The 23,728-nt window shown below is 39.0% G+C and overlaps 1 protein-coding gene across 9 annotated transcripts in view; it reads right to left on the bottom strand.

The window, feature by feature from the left end:
• The window catches only part of KCNIP4 (potassium voltage-gated channel interacting protein 4), a 1,007,764-nt gene that overhangs the window by 95,995 nt on the left and 888,041 nt on the right, over window positions 1–23,728 (bottom strand). The gene's annotated exons all lie outside the window — the stretch shown is intronic.

Genomic DNA, 23,728 nt, shown 5'->3' with positions numbered 1-23,728 from the left:
CTTAGATGCTCTATGCAAAAAGAATTTTGAGTTCATACGAATTTGGGAAATGTTGTAAATATTAACATAGTTTGTGAGCGAAATATAGGAATCTAAGGGTTTTGAGAGGACTGACAACAAAGACTTCTGTTTAACCCAATTGATCCCAAAGGGTATTTATCCACAGAACCCTTTCTCCCCACAGGAAACTTCTGGAACATCTGCACATTTGCCCTAGGGTCATGTACAACACAAGTTGGGAAGTATTGGGATATAGTAGGATCTAGGTGTTTAGGTTGTAAAGTACAGCATCCTTAATTAGGTCCAGCTCCTTTTCAGTGGGGCCCAATGGAGGCTTAAGGAATTCTTCCCACCATAGTCCAGACCACACCTGAGCCAAGGAACTCCTCAGGGACAGAAGCATCAAGGCCCAGTACTAACACCATGAGTTCCTTCCATTTTATTCCTTCCTTTTGGCTACAAATTGCCACCTCAGAAGGGTGAGGCTCAGGAGAAAAGCGTCTTCTCATCAACTCTGGTCCCTGGGCCACGATCACTCCCAATTGCATGTCTCATGTGTCAGTTAGAAATGTAGTCAAAATGTCAGTCATTTTGACTACAAAAGTCACATCACTTTTGGTACTTTACAACGCCACCTCTCTGATATCGGTACCTACTTATTAGCCTGTCTCAGTGCAGTGAGGGGCGAGAGCCCTCACTTAGCAGGGAAACAGAGGTCAGTGGAAGACTAACCTTGGCATGTCCTAATCACTCCCCGCAAGGAGCTTATAAAAGACCAATAATGGTGATAAAACGAATACTTGGAAAGCTTATGTTTGTCAAAAAGAGGAAGAGGAGGCAAAAGCAAGCATTTTGTTTGCACGTTCCATATCATATTAATTTATTTTGGAAGAGTGATATGGAAAAGCTGCAGAATAGTGATGGATGGATAAGAATAATAAAAGAGACGTGAAAAAATGGGAAGACCAACAATAAACTCTGAGCAGATGAGGATAAAATTGATGAGAAAGTAAGTGGAGTGTGCATCTAACGGATGTGAAAAGGCATAAAAGTAGCCAATCAAAGGCAGTTAGGCATTAAAACTTGACCTCAGGCTGGGCTTCATGGAGAAATTAAAAAAAGCCAAAATGGGGCTCCTTTAATTTTCTCCTTTGTTTATCGGAATGAATAAGTTGATTGTACTCAATGAGTCCCAAGCTAGAGAGGATGAAGGAAAATGGTCGTCCCTAGGATTGCTGTTCATCCAATGAATTGGGAGGCGCTATAGTTACTGTAGTTGCCAATGCAGAATGCAGAAACCAATGACACAGAACAGACCTAATATAGGTAACAACAAATAGAAAGGCTGTGATGTAAGCTTCTATACTTGCTTCAGCTAAAGATACTTCTCCTCTCTCTCTTTTCCATCTATTGAAATGCATATGCCTTTTATGATTCAGTTTAAATAATACTCCTTCCTCTCTAAAGTGTTTCCTAATTACTCCACCATACAGAACTAATATGGCTTCCTGGTCAGAGTTCTCACACCCTATCTCCCACTCGCATAGCATGTGAAACACAACACTTTGGTCTGTCCATGTCTGCCTTCCGTTGTGAATTCCTTGAAGACAGGAGCAACGTCTTATGGATCTGTCTCTCCTCTGGACCTAACATAGAGTCTGACAGCATGCAGTCACTCAAGAATGATTTGGGGAATGAATGAATGAGTCAAGAAACAAATGCGGCTGCTGCTAAAGTTTCCATTCTTGTGAAGCCACTTGAACCTTAGCTGCCCTCTAGAAAATGGTTTCTCAAACTGAGGCTGGTGCACCACTGGTGGACCTTAAATGTCTTCTCTGGAATCACTGTTCTCTGGAATCATTGTTCCGAGAAGCACAGCAAAGGCAAAAGTAGAGGAGATTTTAATCAAATTTTCTGAGCAGTCTTTCAGTCATAGCACAACCTCCTCTAGACCCAGTGACCCTTCCACTGAATAGAAGCAAAACCGTGCCCCGATGCCTTGGCCTTTCTTACCATCTAGCCTTCGACAAAGTTTCTTCCCCAGCTGCTGCAGACTTGCAGTCCTGAGGCTGAGACAAAACGGCCCAGGGCTGCAGGGTCAGTGTAATTGAGTTAAGTGTGTGTGACAGGCTGAGCAGCCGTGCCACAGTCAAAGCACCACACTTGAAGTGCCTGCCCGCGGGCTCTCCTGTTTTCCCAGCTGCCTGGTACCTTACTTCTTAATGACTCCTATCTGCCAAAGGGTTGTTTCTATTTCTAGGAGGCTGACAGGCTCTAAAAACATACCTGAAATCATCAGCAATTACCAGCTTATGATAAGTTAAAAAAGCAACACCACTGAACTCAATCAAGGCTGATTCTCGGAGGCAAACTCTGTGGAGAGCACAGCATGAAGCTGCACAGGGCTGCGAGATGCCTGATGTGACGCAGCCACCAGTGAGGACCATGCATTTGAGTGGGGACAATACAGTGCTTAAGATTTATTGAGCTTCTGTTATACGCCAGGGGATGGGCGAGGTGCTCTAATCCTTGCAATAACTCCACGACCAGATATAATTGTCCATGTTTTTCACACATGTGGATGCAGAGTCTCATAGAGGTGAAAAAGTGACTGTCCAGATCAGAGAAAAAGTAGAGAAAAGATTTACACCCATGTCTTTGATGCCAAAGCTTATGTTCTTTGTACTTGGCCACTCATTCTCTCAATACCAACAGAAAGAACAATGATAAAAATAATGACAACACTTCTCTCCTGCACTTTCAAATGTCTCAGAACACTTGACTTTACCCACCGGGTCCATTTCCTATCTCCCACTCTCTCCTTAATCTACTTACTACGGTCTGATGTCTGGCCCTGTTATGGGTTCAATTGTGTCCCTGTGTAATTTGTATGTTGAAGGCTGACATTACTAAATTTGAAGATACAGCCTTAAAGAAGGTAATTAAGGTTAATAGACAGAGAGAGAGAGAGAGAGAGAGAGAGAGAGAGAGAGAGAGAGAGAGAGAGAGAGAGAGTCCAAAGATACATGCACACAGAGGAAAGCCCATGTGAAGACATAGCAAGAAGGCAGCCATCTGCAAGCCAATGGGACAGGTCTCAGGAAAAACCAAGCCTGCTTGCTTCTTGATTTTGGACTTCCCACTTTCAGAACTGTGAGAAAATAAATTTCTGCTGTTTAAGGCGCCCAGTCTATCGCATTTTGTTAGGGCAGAGTCAGCACAGTAATATACCCACCTGTAGTCAAATGACATACAACACTAAAAAGACAGGTCTTGTTACTCACAGTTTGCCCAGTGAGGGCTGGATAATCTGTTAGTCAGCCGTATCATTTAATCTTTACAATATCCATCCAGAGAATGATTATCATCCTAATTTTATAGATGAGACAAGTAAGGCTGGGAGGTTCTAAGTAACTTGCTCAACATCAGGTGGCTAGCCAGTCTTGAAGAGATAGGTATCTTTAGCACCCTGCAGTCCAACTTTTTAGGCATTCTGATGAGATTGCTAATAGAGACCACACTGTAGAGAGCTTTTGCTCTAAGCCCGGCTACATATTATCTCATTCTGATACTGATAAAAATTCTGTGAGATATCTGTTATTGCCCTTATTTTATAAGGAAGAAACTGGGACTCACAGAGCTCAAGCAACTGAGTCAAGGTCACTCAGCTAGTAATTCTCAGAGCTGGGATTGGATGCCTGGCTTTTCAACCCCGAAGGTCATGAGTTCAGTCAATATGCTATTTGAAATGGTAACAGTTCTGTGTTTTGCTCTAAAATCCTAGGAGATAGAAGATTTTAGACACAAATCAGGTGCCCACTGAACCCCCAAATGCCTCAGGGGAAACGTGCCTGGGCTCCTTGGGGTGATCACAACGATGGTGGTTCATATGATGATTAGAAACACGTCAAATAAGATGCAGAAGTGATGGGATCTCAGAGCTGGAAAGAACATGAAAGGTTGTTTGGTTTTCCTCATTTTATCACTGAGAAATTTAAGTTGAGGGAGACTGAGGGGTTTGTCTGGGATGAAAAGCAGCACCAGGTGGGACTGTAGCCTTCTGAATCATCTCCAGGCCTCTGCAAACACATATCTTACTGATCTGCTAATTCCAGGGCTGTCTTTGCATCCTGAGACAAGCTGAATACAAATAGTATGCTAATTCATGCATCTTCTAACAGATTTCATTTTAATCAGGCAATAAATTCTCCAAGCCAGACACCCTGAGCTTCCTGGTTGTCTCTTTTTGTCCTTTGTTCCTTAGATTTAAGTCTCTCAAGGGCTGAGGTAGTTCTATACCCGAGCCAACAGTCCCCTTAGGCCACGACACAGTTGGACAAGAAAGTGGAATTCAAATCACCTGGGAACAACAGGATGGGTTCTAAAAATAGTTGTCTTTCTTCCCTTTCTCACAGTTTCTCTTGAAATACAGTAGAAGCTTATTACAGCCCGACTCATAACTATAGAAACTTCCCTTTTTTTTCTTTTTAATAAATTTTTATTGGGGAATATTAGGGAACAGTGTGTTTCTCAAACTTCTCTTTTTGAGGTCAAACCATATCCTCCAGAACAGAACCTCAGAACATCTTGCTTTACAAACATGACAATGACATGTTTGTAAACCAGGCTTATAATGAGGGAATAAAACCACTTTCTGAAAAATAATGTCACTTTCTTTAAGAAGGTGGTTCAGTACTATCATGCAGGGACTCAGCTCCCGCTCCTCACACAAGAACGTGGGATACGATAAGGCCAGAAAGGAACACCCACGGAGCCATGGATAGGGGAGTCATACCACTATATTCTCGTTGGCGGCTGGTCGAGACACAAAAACAAACATCCGCCAGTACCCCCAGCGAGGGGTCTTCCTGCACCCCCGTCTTGCTGGTGGCCAAGGGAGAGGCGGGAAGTAGGATCCACACGACCCACAATCCACCATCCGCTTGCTAACCGCAATCCCCCATCTGCTTCTCTGCCAAGCAACCAACCCCCTTGCCAGCATAGCCACGGCAGTTATATTAGTGGCCAATGGCTAACCGGTAGCAGCTGATGGCCACCCAGCCACAGTAGATGGCCATCTGATGATAGCTGATGGCCATCTAATAACCAAGCCAGCACCTTCCCATGTGAGGACGAGAGCCTGGAAACTGCTCTCTGGGACTCTGTCCCCACAAGTACGTAGGCTACATACATAGAAATAAATTCTTGCCTCATCACAGCAGGAAACATCGTAGGCCCTTTTGCCTCCATGTCTTCTGCCAAGGGTCTGCCAGACTACTGGCTAAACCAGCCAAAAGCATCAAATTGGGCACACTGAAAGTGTTCAATAAAAAAAAAATGAAATGAATGCATAACCATTTGAAACATCCCAATAGTGGGGATCATTTTTCAATAAACATGACTCTCCTTTTTCAAAAAGAGTTTCCATTTTCATTATAAAAAGATCATAAATACTATAACTTTCAAATTCTATTTGAGCTGAATGTGATTTGTGTAGGCAAAGATTTAGTCAGCTTGACTTACATTGCTTTATCTCATTTATAAATATACCCTCTGAGTCTTTCCTTCTAATGTTTACTCTTCATTAAATTGGTTTAATAGTGACTTGATCAGGATGGCAATAACATCATGATGAGAACGATTACCTTCTAATGATGTGCTGCATGTTATTATCTAGAAGCTGGGTCCAGTGGCAGGTATTGAAGGAGAGTTTGACTAATTTCACCTCAGCTTTTAGCTTTACACTAAACAATGCTGCAAGATTCTTGACTATAACATTTGGAAACTACCTCTGAGAAATTATGGAATAAGAAGGAGATACTATTGTTTGTTTCATGTTCAAGTTTAACACATCAGGAGAAAGATAAAGGTGCCTAGGGGAAGATTTCCAAAGATATTTTACATAACACAGGTATCATTTCTTTCCTCCCTTCCTTTTGGACATCAAAAACTTGTAGAGGCATAAATTAGGTGCCATATACTCAGAATACCCCTTAATTCCACCCTTCATAATGCTCAAAGGGGTTGGCATAATCAGTTGAGGAAACGGGTGTTTAGGAGCTAAAGAATTTGCTCAAGTCTGCACAGCTACATAGCTGATACGAGGTCAGACAATTAAGTTTGCGAACTCATCCTAGAAAAAGTGCTACATGACTCATTGCTGAATATCACTACAGTCACCTTCAAAGTACCGCCCACCTTGGGGAAACTATGCACCTACGCCAGCGCCTACTCCATCCTTCAAAGCAATTTGGGAACTCTTTTTCTGGAATAGCCATCAGAGCTATAGTCGTATTACCCTGGATGTCCTGAATGCCATCAAAATGTCTTCCTTTCAATATTCCCTTTATCTTCGGGTAAAGAAAGAAGTCATGGGAGGCCAGATCAGGTGAGCAGGGAGGGTGTTCCAATATAGTTATTTGTTTACTGGCTAAAAACTCCCTCTCAGACAGTGCCCTGTGAGCTGGTGCATTGCCGTGATGCAAGAGCCATGAATTGTTGGCAAAAAGTTCAGGTTGTCTAACTTTTTCACACAGCATTTTCAGCACTTCCAAATAGTAAACTTGGTTAACTATTTGTCCAGTTGGTACAAATTCATAATGAATAATCCCTTTGATATTAAAAAAGGTTAGAAACATCGTTGCAACAAGTTACTGAACTTTATTGTCAGACCTCCTAAGTGGGGGAGCTGGGATCTGACACAAACTGTCTTTCTTCTTCCTGCTTTACTATTTGACTTCTCTGGATGGAGAGTTCACACCTAGGCCACTTGTTAAATTTAGCCAAGTTCAAATGCTTCATCTCAAGCTTATAAAGGCCTGGGAGCCCTCTGAACTGTTCTTGTCTTCACAACCATTCACACATCCACCCACCAGGAGCTATTTTCAGGCACACACGGAGAGTGTATGAGCAATAAATTCCAAGTTGATCATGAACAGCCCACGAGTAGAAGGCAACCCATCCATCTGAAACACTGCGGAGTCCTGCACATCCTTGACCACCTTGAACAATTGGGACCCCCCCCCCCCAATTTTTGTGAGTGAGACATGTGTTTCTTCAACTCTGGCCCTAAAAGTATGTTAGGGCCAAAAAATGCCCTTTACAGTACTTTATCATATTTAATATTTATATATCACCTGGAAAATGAAAAATCCTTTGACAATGGCCAATTATTGTGAACATCTTCTGTTAAAAAAGGTTGTTGGCAATAACATTGCATTTTCCATCCCAGGAGAACTTGAATCATTTTGTAATTTTGTGATTGAATTCAATTACTTATAAAATATAACTACTCAGAGGAAAATTACGTGAGCCATTTCTTATAGCACATATGAACAAATTGTCTATACCTTATTTAGAAACATAAGTAACTCTTTACACAGCTTAGATTTTAAAATATAATCACCTAATTGGAATGCTTATATTAGCACTAACCATATGTAGAAAATCATGAACAGCCCCTTATGAAAAGGGTATTATTTCATAGGTGATAGGTCTTACTTGCTTTTTGGTAAATGAAGGAAACAAATATTATATTATCAGTCATTATACACAGAGAGAAAATCTACAATAAAAATCTGGGATAAGGGGAGAAGGAAACAAGGAATGTGATTGCACTTGCACGTAGAGGCTGACTGAGAAGATTGATATTCTAGGATACTCTTGTTCCCAGGAAAGGCAACAGCTGAGCGAGATTATGATCAAAGAGAAAATTTTAAAAAGGAGTGAAACACAGAGAGAGGTAAAGAAAGACAGTCCGTAATAGTTCACTAAATTAAAAATGCCCTCACAAAAGTTTCTCTTGAATTTTGATAAACTTTCTCCTGTTTGCCTTAGAAATGTAATAATAATAGCAAACCACTCTATAGCATTTGTTCTGTGTAAGCACTTTACATACATTAACTCATACAATTCACATCAGCACATGTTATTCTGTTCTCAAGATGAAGACACTGGCACAGAGAGATTAAGTAACTTGCCCATGGTCACACAGTAGCAGAGCCAAAGTATGAACTCTAGAAAGTCGTTCCAGGGTTCATGGAATTCACTCTTCTACCACCTTTCTCGGAAAAGAGGGAGCATGGTGCCTCACTTACCTAGAAATCACATACCAAACCAAGATTCAGAAAATTAATAACAAAAGGGCTCAAAGTAAAAAATAGAGTGATGTTAAAATTCACAGTACCTTGAATCCAGCCCCTTACTTTGTAAATGTACATTTAAATACAGAGCCTTAGCTTTTGTGGTTGTAAATCAGACCCTTGGGCGCTTCAGAGCACAGACCCTGGTCTTCGTGACTCCCTAGCGTAGCACTTTGACAAATACCTGTCACAGTGTCCTTTATCAGTAAGAGTGTCCCCATCCTTACTGTATTCACAATTTTAATAAGTTCTGACTTATTAAAGGTGGAGGGGAGGGGGGAGGGGCACACACTAGAAGGAGACCATGAGCTACACGAATAACACCTAACATTTGACGGCTAGCTCTTTGCAGTAAATGAAATAATTTGCACTTTTATTATTATAAAATGATAAATATTGTTGCCCTGCTTTTATAGAAGAGGAAATTAGTGTTGGGAGGAATGTTGTAACTTTATAAAGGACATAAAAATAGGAAGTTATGGAGTCAGGACCTGAACCCAAATTTTCTGACTCTAAATTCTAGAACGGACAGCTGATGGCCTGAGAACAAAGGAGGGAACATAAAGTGGAAAAGGCACCATGAGGATATTACAGCAAATAATAGTAATAATAAAATAGTCAATGACCAATTTTGATCTTTAATTATTAGGAGAGGTTTTATTCCATTTAATTTATTTCAGCAGGTTAGCTGTGGTTGACACATTTTAAAAAGATTGTTAATTTAAAAATTTTACTTTAAAAAACCCTATTGTAAAGGAATGCATACATTAAAATTTTATTTATACAAAATATAATGTCTGATTTATAAGATGTTAGTGTGCTGTGTGTGCTTTAGAAAGGAAGCAAAACAGAATCTATTACCTATGGAGTTAAAAATGGTTTGGGTACGTTTAGTGACAAGACACTTGGTGGCATATTTGGGGCTAATATCCATGGTGACAGTAACATTCTGCCACAAAACATTTATCCATCATGGCCATGTTTAAAACTGAGTGTTCGGAAAACTGAGCAGTGATCTAGGTTTTGTTATTTTTTTTCCTCTAGATTTAAGCTAGTTCCTTGGTTCAGAGCAAGTTATACTACTTAGTCCAGATATCAGGAGGACATTTATTGTGTGACGAGGATAAGTTACTAAAAAACTCTGTGTGCCTTAGTTCTCCCATATGTTTAATGGTTTAAAAATGAGCAGGAAATCGTACTGAACAATACAGTATAGGGTGATGGTGGACATTAAACAAGACCCTACATGTCTCTGGCACATAGTCAGCACCTGATCATAGTGTTGTTGTTATTATTTGTGACAGTATTAGTATTAATCACGGTAACATCTAGCGTCATCTTTAACGTGATAAGCAGAGCAGTGCCTGGGAGCATTCATTCCAGTGAATTATTTAGTTCTCCAAAGTTTGGTTTTTCCTGGGCTTATTTCTCAGCTGATCCTGGACAATGTATTTAACCTCTCCAAGCTTCAATTTTAAAATCTATAAACTGGGGATAATACGTCTATCAATTTCAAAACAACTCATAAAGTTGTTTGAGAGATTGCATTATTTACTGACATATAGTAATTAACCAATGAAGGACAGCTGTTCTGATTATTCGTGATTATTGCATACCTACAAGTGAGTCATTGTTCTAGAATCTTTGGGAGTGAGGGCTCTGTTACTACACTTCTTGAGTGTGCATCTCTTTTCTGACTTTGTTAGCTATGTGACCTTGGGTAAGGTGCCTAGTCTCTCTAGGTCTCATGCATAAAAGGGATATAATAACAGCACCTACTGCAAAGAATTGTGAAGTTGAAATGAATGTGTAAAAAGCATTTAAAATAGAGCATGGCACATAGTGTTTAACATGTCAATTATTATTATTATCTCATTTAATTATTAAAAAGTCCTTTGAGGTGAGTGTTATTTTGTTCATTTTATCAGGATAAATTGAAGTCCATGGAGGTTGATCCACTTGTCCAAGGACACACACTAAGAATTATTCCATCAGTCACCAAAACCCTTGCCTCCTAAATTTCACATTCAGAAGTTCTCTTTGCAGAGATTCTGCACTGACCCACTATTGATAGTGGGACCCACGGGCCACCTGGGATCCCTTTGGGACCTTTATATTGTTCCAGTTTGGTATTGACATGAGATAAAGGACCATTTTTTAGAATGGAATTTGTGTCAATAACCTCACTTTAATGCCTGTCATTTCCTCCCACACATCTTATGATGCTATATCATACACAGACAAAGCCTGCATTGTCAACTGGTATCCTTTTGCTTCCACTATTTCCTCTACATGGATCTGCCTTTCTTCCTTCTCAACCATCTCTCTCTATTCTCTTTAAGTTTCATCTTAATGGGGACAAGACTGCAGAGAGGAGAAGCCTCCTCAGATTTCCGTGTAGCATGTATGCTTGACTGCTGTCAGCTCTCGTTGCTTTGTATCTCATTGACCTGCTTGGTATGTCATTTCTTCTGTAATGTGAACATCTGGAGGCAAGAGATCTATCTCTGTTATCATGTTACCACTAATGCCTAGCATGGCTCTCAACATTAGAGATCGTTCGTTCATCTGTTCATTCATTCATTCATTCATTTATTCATTCATTCAATATTTATTGAGTGTGTATCATGAGCCAGGCACACTTTACGTACTGTAGACACTGGAGTGAACAAAAAAGACAAAATTCTTGCTTACATGGACCTTAAATTCTAGTGGAGTGTTGCTAATAGAACATCCAAGTGGAGCTGTCAACTGAGTGAATGGATATACGGGTCTGGAGTTGAGAAGTACAGTCTGGACTAAAGATACAAATGTCAGAGTGATATTTAAGATCGTGAAACTCAACGAAATAACTAAGTGAGTAAATGCTGACAGAGGAGAGTAATTATTTTATTAAATTAAGGAATACATAAAGAAATTAGAAGGGTCAGAGAATGCTGGGGACTCTAGAATAGGCAAGCCCTAGACAGGACCAGCCTAGAAATTCTCTAGGTTTTAAGAATTACTTCTAATGGTGGGTATTCCCTCCTGGGAGCCCGTCTCAGAGCTACCTGCTTATAATGATGTTCATCAGGAAGAAAATAACTGAGCCGTGTGGCTATATTTAACACTCATTAACACAGGCCCAATTTCTACAATGGTCTTCACATTTCCTTCATGTTTTAAAACATTTGTTCATAGGAAAGTGGTGTCTTTCTCTGAGTCTTTTTTCCCTCAGCAGCCAGGGGCAGCTTGAATGTTATTCATCACGCCTCCTGAATAATGGTGCCTAAACTCATCTTCGTGGGACCAGGATGTGGCAGTCATGGTAAAAATCATGGAATCTTCCATTGTGTCACTATGTGGAAAAAGAGTTGGCTGTGACCTCTGTGAACCAGGAAAGAAAGCTATGAAACAATAAGGCATGGTAATTCATTGCACGGACGCAGCTCTATATTCCACACAAGCATGTAGGCTCCTGGTAGACGGGATCTATGCTTGGCTTATTCATGGTTGTAACCTCAGCACTTAGGACGATGCCTGCCATGGAGCAGACACTGATAACGATTTGTGAAATGACTAAATGACCTGGGCTTGAGTCCAGCTCTGCGCAAGTGGGGCAACTCACTTAATACTTCAAATCCTTAGCCTCCTTGGTTGTTAAGTGGTGATAGTAATAGCACTTGAATAATAACTGTAAAGATTAACTGGAATAATGTATGTAAAGGGTTTTGCATAATGTGTGGTGCATCATAGGAATCCATGTACATGCTTTCTGCTCTTACGATGATTTTATCAGCAGCCCTTCTAATATCTGCTCACCTAAAGCATTGATTAATTTCATACTGTCACTGAGATCAATTAAATATGATTTTCATTACCTCCAGGAGTACTCACTGGAGAATATGCCACCTCCAAGCAGATTCAGAGAACACTACAATGTACTGTGGAATTGTTTTTCTACCTAAAGTTTCAAATGAGAATGTTTTGCTGAAAGTGAATAAGGTTTCCTCTATTCATTCATCTCCAGGACTTGTCTTTTTGTTGTTGTTCTTTTTTCCCCCTGAATGCCCAAGCAAAGATGGGCCTGTATTTCTGTACAGTGATTCTACCCATCATACTTGCTCCTCTATGTCCCCTGACAAGAAAGCAATTTGTAAGTAAGAGGGTTAACCTTTAACCCTGCAATCTAAGCAGATAACACAGCAATCTTCTGTATTTTAGAGAACTGGTGGAGTGCAAAATTAAGTCTGCTTGAAGTGTTAGGCTTCCATTTCAATGGTCTAAAAGAAACCAGCAGAAGTTGTCATTGACTGGACTCATGTGTAGCCAAAATATTACATTTTAGGTCAATCCAAATGGAAAATTGATATCTATGACTTCTATTAGAAATGCATGAATGACCAATTATGAAATCATTAATAAAAGAGAAAAAAAACAAGAAAGCATTTGTTTATCTAAACTTCTGTGTAGCTTCTTATAAGTTGTCATCCCTCTACCCCTTTTAGCCTAAATCAATAGAAAATAGTGGAAAAATCAAGTGGGAAGAAAAACATTTCATCGTACAGGTAACCCCCCCCCCGAAAAAAACAACAAAACAAAAACAACTATACATCTATTAACAATAAAGCTTGTTTCAAGAATGGCTTGTGTTCTTCAGACTCTTTAAACCAACATGTATAAATGAAATGATCATCTTTTCTTAACTTTAATGGCCTTTTCTGTTCCTTACCTTGCTTAATGCCACCAGGATCGTTTTGGTGGAATCACGTTGTCCAATTCCTATCTTTCACTCAATACCACCATTTTTTCCTCAGTGTTTCCAATTACTCCTTCACTACATGTTTCAAGTCCATCCCCTCCCTTCTACAACTATCTCCTTATTTTTAGGCATTTCTCCTTTCCTGTGAGCAGGAGGTATAGTGGTGAAGACCAGAAGCTATAGCATCATACCATTTAAGGTGAAATTCCTGCTTTGACAGGGAGTTAATTGCGAAGTCTTGGGTTAATGATTTAATTTCTTTGTTTAATTCTCTCATTTAAGTGGGTATTATATGATTTATTTTTGTCATTTTCTTACTATGAATTTTGATTGTTTCCTTGATTCACAAAGCAAAACATAACTAGCTTTTGCTGACAGTTTTGATAACCTGTCCGGGTCTTGTTTTCAAATGTTACATTTGATCCATTGCTCATCTTTCCCTGACTTTATGTTCATCATCAGTTCTTCTAGAGTTGGACTTGTGCTCAGTTCTCTCAACTGTTGGATGGCTCTAGCTATCTCAAACACCAATCAAGACAAAGATTCATTCCCCATTTTGACCAGCAATCCAACTTCTGGGTATATATCCAAAGGAAAAGAAAACAGGATTATCAAAGTGATATCTGTGCTCCTTTGTCTATTGCAGCATTTTTTCACAATAACAAAAAAATGAAAACAACCTAAGTGCCCATCAATAGATGAATGGATAAAGAAAATATGGTAGATATACAGTGGAATATTATTTAGCCATGAGAATGAAGGAAATCTGTCAATATAAATAAAACCTGAGGGCATTAGGCTAAGTGAAATAGCCAGACAGAAAAAGAGAAATGCTTTATGGTATAACTAATATGTGGGCTCTCAAGAATAATAATAAATAAAATAAAGTCAAATTCATAGAAACAGAGAAAACAGTGGTTGCGAAGGGTTGGCGTGTGGTGGGAAATAGGGCGAGGTTGGACAAACTTCCAGCTGTAAGATAAATAAGGTTTGAGGATCTAATGTAAAACATGATGACTTTAGTTGATAACACTGTATTGTATAATTGAAGTTTTCTAAGAGAGTCAAACTTAAATGTTCTCACACACATGCACACAAAAGATGTGAATTGATGGATGTGTTAATTAACTAGACAGAGAGAATACTTTCACAATGTATACAAATATTATCACTATGATGTACGCTTTGAATATCTTACAATTTTATATTTCAAATAACTCTATAAACCTGAAATGAAAATAAATAAATAAAGCCTTGGATGACTCCCCATTGCTTTCCTTTACAAGTCAAGTCCAGACTTATGTTGGCAGCTAGGACCTTTGAACGCTCGCCCCAGCTCACCTTTTCAGGCTGCTTCTCTTCCCTACGTCTCATTCCTTCTGTTTTAAGTTTCATCTTTTCAAGTACCTGGAATGCTCCTGCTTTTTCTGCCTCCATTGAAATGGCAATTTTTTTCCCCAAGGTCCTGCTGGAATGTGACCTCTTTGTGAAATACACCGAGGTGAGACTCAGTCTCCTCTCTGGGGGTCCAGCTGTGATCATCATAGTATTAGTAGCATCATAGCATCAGCAGTCAACCTTTATGGACCACTTACTAGCCAGTCACTGTGGGAAACACTTCACGCACTCATTTAATCCTTTGAGCAAACATATACTATTTACTACTATTATTTCCACCTTACACATGAAGAAATTGAAGCTCAGAAAGGGTAAGCAACTGACTTAAGTTTTCTATAGCTACTTAGACACAGAACCAGGATTTGAACCAAATAGGCTAATCCCAGAAGTATCACTTTTAACTTCGTAACTCAAATACCTCGCTAGTATTGACTCTCACAGCATTTTATTTGTATTCATTATATCTGAGTGATCTATATACATGTCTATTTATTTCAATAGAAGCTCAGCCTTCAGATGTAGTGCTCTATGTGTTCCCCTCCTCCTGGCACTATTCCTTTTTACATAGGTAGTTGTGCTCCATAAATGTCTGCCATATCTAGGTGAAATCTTCTAAACCTACCAGCAGAAATCCACTGTCCTGGGACTCCTGCTTCTGGCTGTCCTATACCACAACTCATTCATAAATTAAAGAAGATTCCTCCTAGATACATCATGGACCAGGAAAAAGAATACCCATCTTTCTGTGTCACTAAATACCTATGTGACTTTGGATAAGCCACTTAATCTCTGCATTTTTCAGTTTGATAAATGAAGACTGTAACCCCTGTGATCTGTCGCTCTCCCAGTTTTATGAGGGTGAAATGAGATGATCAAGAAGAAGAATTTTAAAACCTATAAAAGACCACACAAAGGGATGGGGCAACTATTATAACTAGTAAAACACATAGTTTACAGTAAGTAAATCATAGTGCTGATTGGTGCTAAATCTGGGTTAAATGGAGTTTCTAACTTTTTCCACTTTTTGCCTTTCATGGGTAGTAAAATACCATGAAAAAAGGAAATGTGCACTAGCTTTGAAATATCCATTTGTCATAGCCAGAAGCAAGCAATGCCATCTCAATGGCTCCTGAGATCTGGAAGGGGACTTGAGGGACAGTCTGTGTTTCTCATTTGCACATGGTGAGACTGAAGTCCAGAGAGAGGAAACAACTCAGTCAAGGTGCTACCACAATAGAGGCATAGAGGCTACACAAATGTGTCCTATGTTGAGTAGGTAAGTGGAAAAAGACTCGGTCTTATTTTTATTTTTATTTTTTTTGTTTGTAAAATGATCAAAACAATGACCATAACTAGAGAACTGGTAAAGTGCAAAGACTCTGGATCTCAATTGCTGGATTCCACCCTTGTCCATCTTACCAATGAGGTGATGCAGGCAAATTAATTAACCTCTTATCCTTCAATTGCCTACTCTGTACAATGGAATAATAAAGAATGTCCATTTTATAGGATTACTTTTAGGATATAACAAGTCAAACTGTGCAAAGCACTTAGAACCATACCAGTCACATAGTAGGTGCTAGATGTTTGTTAAACAGACAATAACATTAGAGAATTTGATCACAACATTTTTTTTGAGCCCATACAGGTGATGAAATTGAAGGACCTTGCTTTATATTAACACTTGCCAATTAAGTTTACAAACCTTCACAGGTTATACTTCTATTCTTCCAAAAATTTTCTGACTATATATGCCCAGGTCAGAGCTTTTAGCTAAAGTCACTAAGGAGCTAGCATGAGATTAATTAATTGCCAGAAGGTTAAACATTTTATTTTTAATTTCCTGGAGGTTACTGTTGTATTTTCAGTTGGCAGCATGGAAAACAAATCTTCCAACAGCCAAACACTGATTGTTTCTCAGCCAAGAGAGGCATTTAAAACTTTCCATGATCAAAATGCTACCAGGAAAAACACAACATTGAAATGGTATGCTCTATTTGATACCAAAAATCTGAAGTAAAGTTAAGAAGTTATGTTTTTCAATTATTCACAGCAATATGTTGATGGTGGCTTCTGGGTTTTGAGTAGTTTGGCCTCACAATGACCTTGCTGCTTTGCTAGCCTGTGTCCGCTCCAATCAACAACAACAAAACAACCCTGGAATGAAGCTTTAATTTGGTGAACCAATTATGTTGATTGAAATAAGGAAACTGAGATTTTACTGGGTAGATGTTATTATGAAGCAAATTTAAATAAAAGATATGCATACCAATACAAATACACACGTAATCAAGTGTTTATAATTTTTTTTTTTTTTTTTTTTTTTTGCATCTGTTCCTTACTATTATCTAGGGAGTAACCTTTTGTCACCATAACATGCTTTGGACAAATAGGGAAAATAATTACTTTAGAGAAAAGAACTGAGACATGGAGAGATAAAGTGAGTTACTCACTTATTCAATCAGGAGCTACAGCCACAGACTGTATCGGTGTTCATAGAGTAGAGTTGCTAGGGATTTCTTGACACTAAGTCATTCATGAAATGGCTAGTTAAAGTCCTGAATCCTGTAATTATCTACTCAATATCAACATGCAGGTATGAGCCAGTTGTCAGCCTCCAAGATGTCATGGATTTGGAAACAAATTTACAAGAAGAAGAGCAGCATGACTAACTCAAGAATTGTCACTGGTCCTATAGGTCCCTAACTTCTGACTCAAAATGCATATGGAATCTGGAAAGCATATCCATTTGGCCTTCAGAGCCACCCTCTATCCATGCTGTTTTGGATCTGGGAGGCTGACCTCTGTGGATGTTATCTGCCCTTCTTGTTCTCTGGTTTCCTATTGGGTTTGGCCAATGGGAAGTCCCAACAGGAGACCAGCGAGGAGGAAAAGAAAGAGATTGTGATAGTCTTTGGGCTCCCCCCTTGGTGGCACTGGATTGATAGTGGCTGCATTTCTCTTCCAAGGGCCAGAGTCCCTGCTGTGAAGACTTCTCTGATAGTTGTAGTTACAATTGGGGCATTCTTCATCGTCTGGTAACCGGCAGTCTATAAGTAGCTTTCTCTCTCACTAGCACTGGGTGCTTCACCAGTCTTGTTGGGTGCAGAAACCCTGCCCACACCTTTGGAAATAATCCCTTCATGAAACTCCCCTCAACTGCCCCATTGAAGTGTGCCTTGTGTTTCTTGCCTGGACCTTAACTGATACCAAATCATAGAATTTCAGTGCTGAAAATTACTGGACTTGGAGTCAAGCTTTGTGATTTTTTGAGCAAATGATTTCCCTTCTCTAGATCTCAGTTTCTATCGGTATATTAGGCTGGTGCAAAAGTCATTGTGGTTTAAACGCTTAAAAATTATTGCAAAAACCGTGATTACTTTTGCACCAACCTTATAAAAAAGCGATATTACTTATAACAGGTTATGCTTATTGTTGTTGCTGTTATAATAGGCTATAACACTGATAACATTTAAAATATGATGACGTCTTGCTTAGACAGTATCTAGTCCAAATGAACCCTTCTATGTGCCAATCTCGTGAAATTGGCCTTCTCTTTCTTTCTTAACTTTTCCAGTAAGGATTCTTCTATTCATATGAGAATCCCATGTCTTGCAGTCATTCAATATTAGTATCTGTATCAGGATAATATTAAAGGGATTAAAGGGATTTTGGGTGTAGGTTTTATTCCAACTTTTGGTTGTGTGATTCTGCACAAATCATTATAACATTTTTGTCACAGTTGTGTCAACTGTGAAATGGGGACGTAAGCTTTACCTTTCTGGAGGCAGATGGCCAGATCTAATGCTTTGCCATGTTTCTTTCCAATATGAAATTTATAATTTATATTATGAAAAAGAGCTACAATTATAGGCCTAAAGGCATATATTGAGTAGATAAATATAGGATTAAAAGTTTAGCTATTTCATGGATAGCTTTAGTACCAAGAAATCCCTAGCTACTCTATTCTATGTGAGCACAAATACTTTTTCTTTAAAAAATAAATGCTCTCAATTTGTATCATGGCTGTATCTCCTCACTGGATAACTGAGTAATTCACTTTACCTTTCTATGCCCCAGCCTGATAAAGTAATGAAGATAGCCAGCTCTGGAGTTAGAATCCAATCTCTGTTATTTGGGAAAGTTGTTTTACTTCTCTGTCCTCAATTTCTCAGCTATTATATGGGGAAAATACTACCCTGTTTCCCCGAAAATAAGACCTAGCTGGACAATCAGCTCTAATGCAACTTTTGGAGTAAAACTTAATGTAAGACCCAGTATTATATTATATTATATTATATTATATTATGTTATGTTATGTTATGTTATGTTATGTTATGTTATGTTATGTTATATTATATTATATTATATTATATTATAATCTAAGACCCAGTCTTATATTATAGTAAAATAAGACCAGGTCTTATATTAATTTTTGCTCCAAAAGACGCATTAGAGCTGATTGTCTGGCTAGGTCTTATTTTCGTGGGAGCAGGGTATTTCTTGGGAGCAGGGTATTTCATGGGAGCAGGGTATTTTGTGGGAGCAGGGTAGGGAGCAGACCTACCTCAGAAGGTGGATGGGAGTATCAATTGAGTTAATACTTGTCATATGTTCATATCCATGTTGTTTCATGTGCTAAATTTTTTGCATGAACTATCTTGTTTAGTTCCCACAACAACCATTTTTCTAATGGTCTTTCTTCCTGTATCATGAACAAACCATGTGATTTTCCTCCTGAGGAACTGTGTGTGCACTTGCTGTTTTCTCTTTTTTGGGACTCTCTCTGAAAACTCTCACACTACCAGCCTCCTCTTGGTCTCAAATGTCACCTCATCAGCGAGGCAGTCAAATTAGCTCCTCTACCTGAATTCATTTTCCATCATATTACCACAGATTTACTTCCTTTATAATAGTCATCTATCCTGAGTTTTTCTTTGTTTTCGTGTTTATCATTTCTCTTCCTATATAAGCTCCAAGAAGGCAGTGAACTGATGCCGTACTCTCTGCCCTAAAGCTAGTGCCTAGAATCCCACTTGTCACACAGAGTCTCTCAAAAAAGTATAGTGGTAAGATTTCAGTCTTCTTTATGGCCGAGTAACACTCCATTGTATAAATGTACTACACTATCTTAATCCAGTCGTCTACCGATGGGCATTTCATTTGTTTCCATGGCCTGGCTATTGTGAATAGTGCTACAGAGAAGGGTTATCACTTTGTGAGAAGTATTGTGGAATGAATGACTAAGTAAGGAAACTAAGGAGTCAGTCAGAGATTTTTTTCTAAATAACTCCAGGCATTTTGTTTAGTAAGAGGCACAATAGGAATGCAAATGAATGCCAGGAGGACACTAAACCCGAGACTGCCTCCATTTTCCTCTTTTAATAGTTGTTGAAGGGATAATGAGGGTCTGAGCAGGAGCGCTACCACAAGAGATGAAAAGAAGTTAATTTAAAATATATTTCAGAGAAAAATTAACCAGAGTTGAGTGACCAATAAGATGGTGGGTGGGGGCACATAAAACGGAGAGAAGCTGATTCTAACTTCAGCAACTACACAGCTAGTGACGCCAAGGAATAATATAAGTAACTTGGGGAGAGGGATTGCACGATGATGATCAGGCTATTACATCTGGCTGGCACTCTCCCTGCATTCTGGCCTGGGTGTTTAAAGTGCTGTGGGCACAATTGACTACACAGGGGGCGGGGCCACAAATGTGATAAAGCTAATCCTTAACTTATGGTATAGCCAGGCTCTGGCACCATCCCATTTCTCATTCGCGATGGGCAGAACTTACTAACGTCAGTAGGAAGACATTCTAAAGGCTACATTAATTCTCACAAGATCATATCCATCACCCCTGTTCAGCTACTAGTCAGGCTGCTCCATTGGAGGTCATTGCATAGACCTGTCACCGCCTTCTGAAAGCCATGTTTGTTGTGCCCCAAACTTTGCCAAGGCAGTTGGGCTTTGATATTTGTCTGACAGTATTCTCACACATCAAAGTCAAGATGTGAGGTTTAAAATACGAGTTGGGGCTTATAATTTGTGCTGTTTGTTAAAGATGAGTAACACGTTTGATTTTTAAAAATTTAAGAATGTCTATGGTTTTTCCTGTAGAAAATCTTTGTCATGTACTACTTCTTTTAATACTTCCATTTTAGGCACAAAGAGCAGAAGGAATGTTTAAGTCTGCATTTAACAAATTACTATAAAATGTATATAATTTCCAAATATTGAGGCTATTAAGTCCTCAATATTTTTGAGGCTATTAAGTCCTCAAGTTTTTTGTAACAAAATACTCAGGAGATAATATGCACGATGTGTCTAAATATTTGAAAAGCCAACCCAAAAAACAATTTTCTAATATACATTGAGAAGTTTGCATTCACATAATTAAATTCTTTCATCCAATAATTTCAAAGTTGGGAGAAAACTATCTAAAAAGCATACATAGGTATATGTATATACGAGGTCTGTCAATTAAGTTCGCGAACTCATCCTAGAAAAAGTGCTACATACCTCACTGGTGACTATCACTGTGGTCACCTTTGAAGTACTCCCCTCAGGAAGCTATGCACTGACACCAGCTCCTAGTCCTCCCTTCAAAACAATTTTGGAACTCTTTTTCTGGAATGGCCATCAGAGCTCTCATCATATTACCCTTGATGTCCTGAATGTCATCAAAATGTCTTCCTTTCAATATTTCCTTTATCTTTGGGTAAAAAAAGAAATCACGGGGGCCAGATCAGGTGAGTAGGGAGGGTGTTCCAATACAGTTATTTGTTTACAAGCTAAAAACTCCCTCACAGACAGTGCCCTGTGAGCTGGTGCATGGTCGTGATGCAAGAGCCATGGATTGTTGGCGAAATATTCAGGTTGTCTAACGTTTTCACACAGCCTTTCAGCACTTTGAAATAGTATAAACTTGGCTAAAACTGTTTGTCTAGTTGGTACAAATTCATAATGAATAATCCCCCTGATATCAAAAAAGTTTAGCAATATCATTACAGCAAAGTTTAGCGAACTTAATTGTCAGACTTCTTATATGCACAGATATGTTTATCTCAGTGCTACTTATATTATGGGGTAAAAGGTAAAAAGGTGAAAATATCTAAATATCCATAAGCCAGGGGATCTGGTCTAATACAATATGTGGTAATTATACAATGTAATATTATGCTTGCCATCAAAAATGATGTTTATAGAGTTTTAATCACAAGGTTAATATGGATGAAAATATGCAATGTAGAAAAAGGATATAATTTTGGTATAGATGAGATCTCATTAATGCATACACAGCAATGAAAAAATGATGCTAACATCTTATTTGTTACTTTAAGGTAGGGGAGCATAGTAGGATTATGAGTGTGTTCTCTGGTGTGAATAGGGAGTGTATGATTGCTTATCTTTTTTGCACTTTCCAAATTTACTGCCACAAACATGAGTAACTTTGTAAATAAACCATTCACCTTCCCACTATCCAAGGAGGAGGAGGAGAGGAGGAAGAAGGCTATCTTGTGGAAGAAGGAGTAAATACTGCAGATTACTCTCAAGAGTGGGACTAGGGACCAATATGGTTGGAAGTTTTTAAAAGAAGGCTGATTTTGGGTCATTGTGAGAAAGGAGGCTCCTTAAAGCTAGCTATCACCAAATGGGTGGCTTCCTGATGAAGCTGTGTTGTTCCCTGGTGATGACAGGCATCTGTCTGGGAACCTGAGGTGAGGCTACATGTCTTCCTATGCTCCCTTCGAACTCTCAGGTTCCCTAATTTGGGAAATCTAAGTACTCCACAACTCAGCAGGAGTGTAGGTTATTCATCAGAAAATATTTTTTTCTTTTGTTATCTGCATAATATTGAAAAATCTCACATTCCTGCTAAGAGGAATGAAAAGTCCTTTCTTATCTGCCTTTCTGGAAAAAAAAAAAAGGCACGAAATTTAGAGTGAGTATCGGTCCTTTATTAAATGAATTTTCAGCCCCTTGCTTTGAAGCTGGGTGAGATCTGGTGGAGTACACCTCCTCAGGTGCTCTGCAGGTCAGGGAAGCCTAGAACCAGCCCAGCCAGACCTCACCTTTCCGTGGGGTTCTCTGTGCGTGGTCCAGCATGCAAACTTTTGGTGCCCTGCTTTCCCTCCTGGAGGCCTAGCGTCCTATGCCACTCTGCTACTTGGCTCTAACCAACTGTCTTTTGCGTCTTATCATCTTTTCAGTTCTGTGTCCAACTGGGCCCAGATCATAGATAGCTGTAAAGTAGTGTAGCAATGGAATTAATTTGGTCTCCTTTCCAAATAATTTACTTCCACATGTTGGGGTTTTCTTATCATGGGTAACTAATGGGGAAAGTGGTAGCTATTGGGGGAAGTTTTACACTCGTAGAGCTTTTAGGGTCCACAAAACATAGGCCATGTCTAGCGTGGGTTCAATATCAGCCAGTTTTACAAAATCCCATTTTATAAAAATATCAGTTTTTAGAGTCATTCCACTCATTTTTTAGTATATTCCTTTTTTTTTTTTAAAGAAATGTTCTGATTTCTGTTTCACACTTGGTTGAAAATGGCATCCTCTGTGAACAGTTATTTGTGGGCTTTACCAAATATTGATGCAGAAGAGTGCTAAAAGGGCATGACTATTTTGTTCTTCCCTAAATTAATATAGAGATCCATTTCAAAGCCTATTTTGTACAAATGACTATATTTCTGGTAAATATCTGGTAAATTGGCAATTTTGAGTCCTCTTTGAAAGGAGAAAAGCAATGGCTCTAATAACCAACATTTGCTGACGAATAGTGGCAATAAAATCATCTGCACCATCAATATCATGTAGGATGAGGGTTTGGGCATTATTCTGGATTGTGGCGTTCTACGTTGTTGATGACATGGTATATTTTATTTGTGAGATGGCACATGCATGTGTGTAATGAAGGAAAACAAAGTGATATTTCTCAACCGTAATTTTACTTTTTTTGTTCATAGGATTATTACTTCTGAAAGTAATTTTGCCCTGTCCGCTCTCTCCACAGAATGATCTAGTAGGACAGGGCTTTTTAAAGGTGTTGTATTTAGTGCTCTACCTCCTAGCACAGGAACAGGAACTGACACATAATAAATATATGTTGAATTAATAAGTGAATTAATTAAATCATTATTATGATATATTACTTTTGGTCAGTACCACTGAAATAAATTACTGTTCTATTCTGAGACTTTTGACTGGATGTATTGGGTTGAGGTACTTCCCATATTTTCTCCTTTCTGTTGTGGAGATTAGTGAAATTTCAGCTCATTCACATTTTCAAATCACTAATTGAGGCCATTCATTCCTACAAAATGATGTGGCAGAATATAAAGAGAGTAGGTGAGGACTTGGGTTACAGCCCCTCACCCAGAATGTTTCAATTAGTTTCCTCACTGGCAAAGAGCACCACCTCTGCCTGACAGCTGTTCGA

Source organism: Rhinolophus hipposideros, assembly GCF_964194185.1.
Source record: "Rhinolophus hipposideros genome assembly, chromosome: 1".
In the NCBI taxonomy this organism is placed as follows: domain Eukaryota; kingdom Metazoa; phylum Chordata; class Mammalia; order Chiroptera; family Rhinolophidae; genus Rhinolophus; species Rhinolophus hipposideros.
Note: the sequence above shows the minus strand (reverse complement) of the source record. Positions and strands in the feature narration are given on the sequence as shown.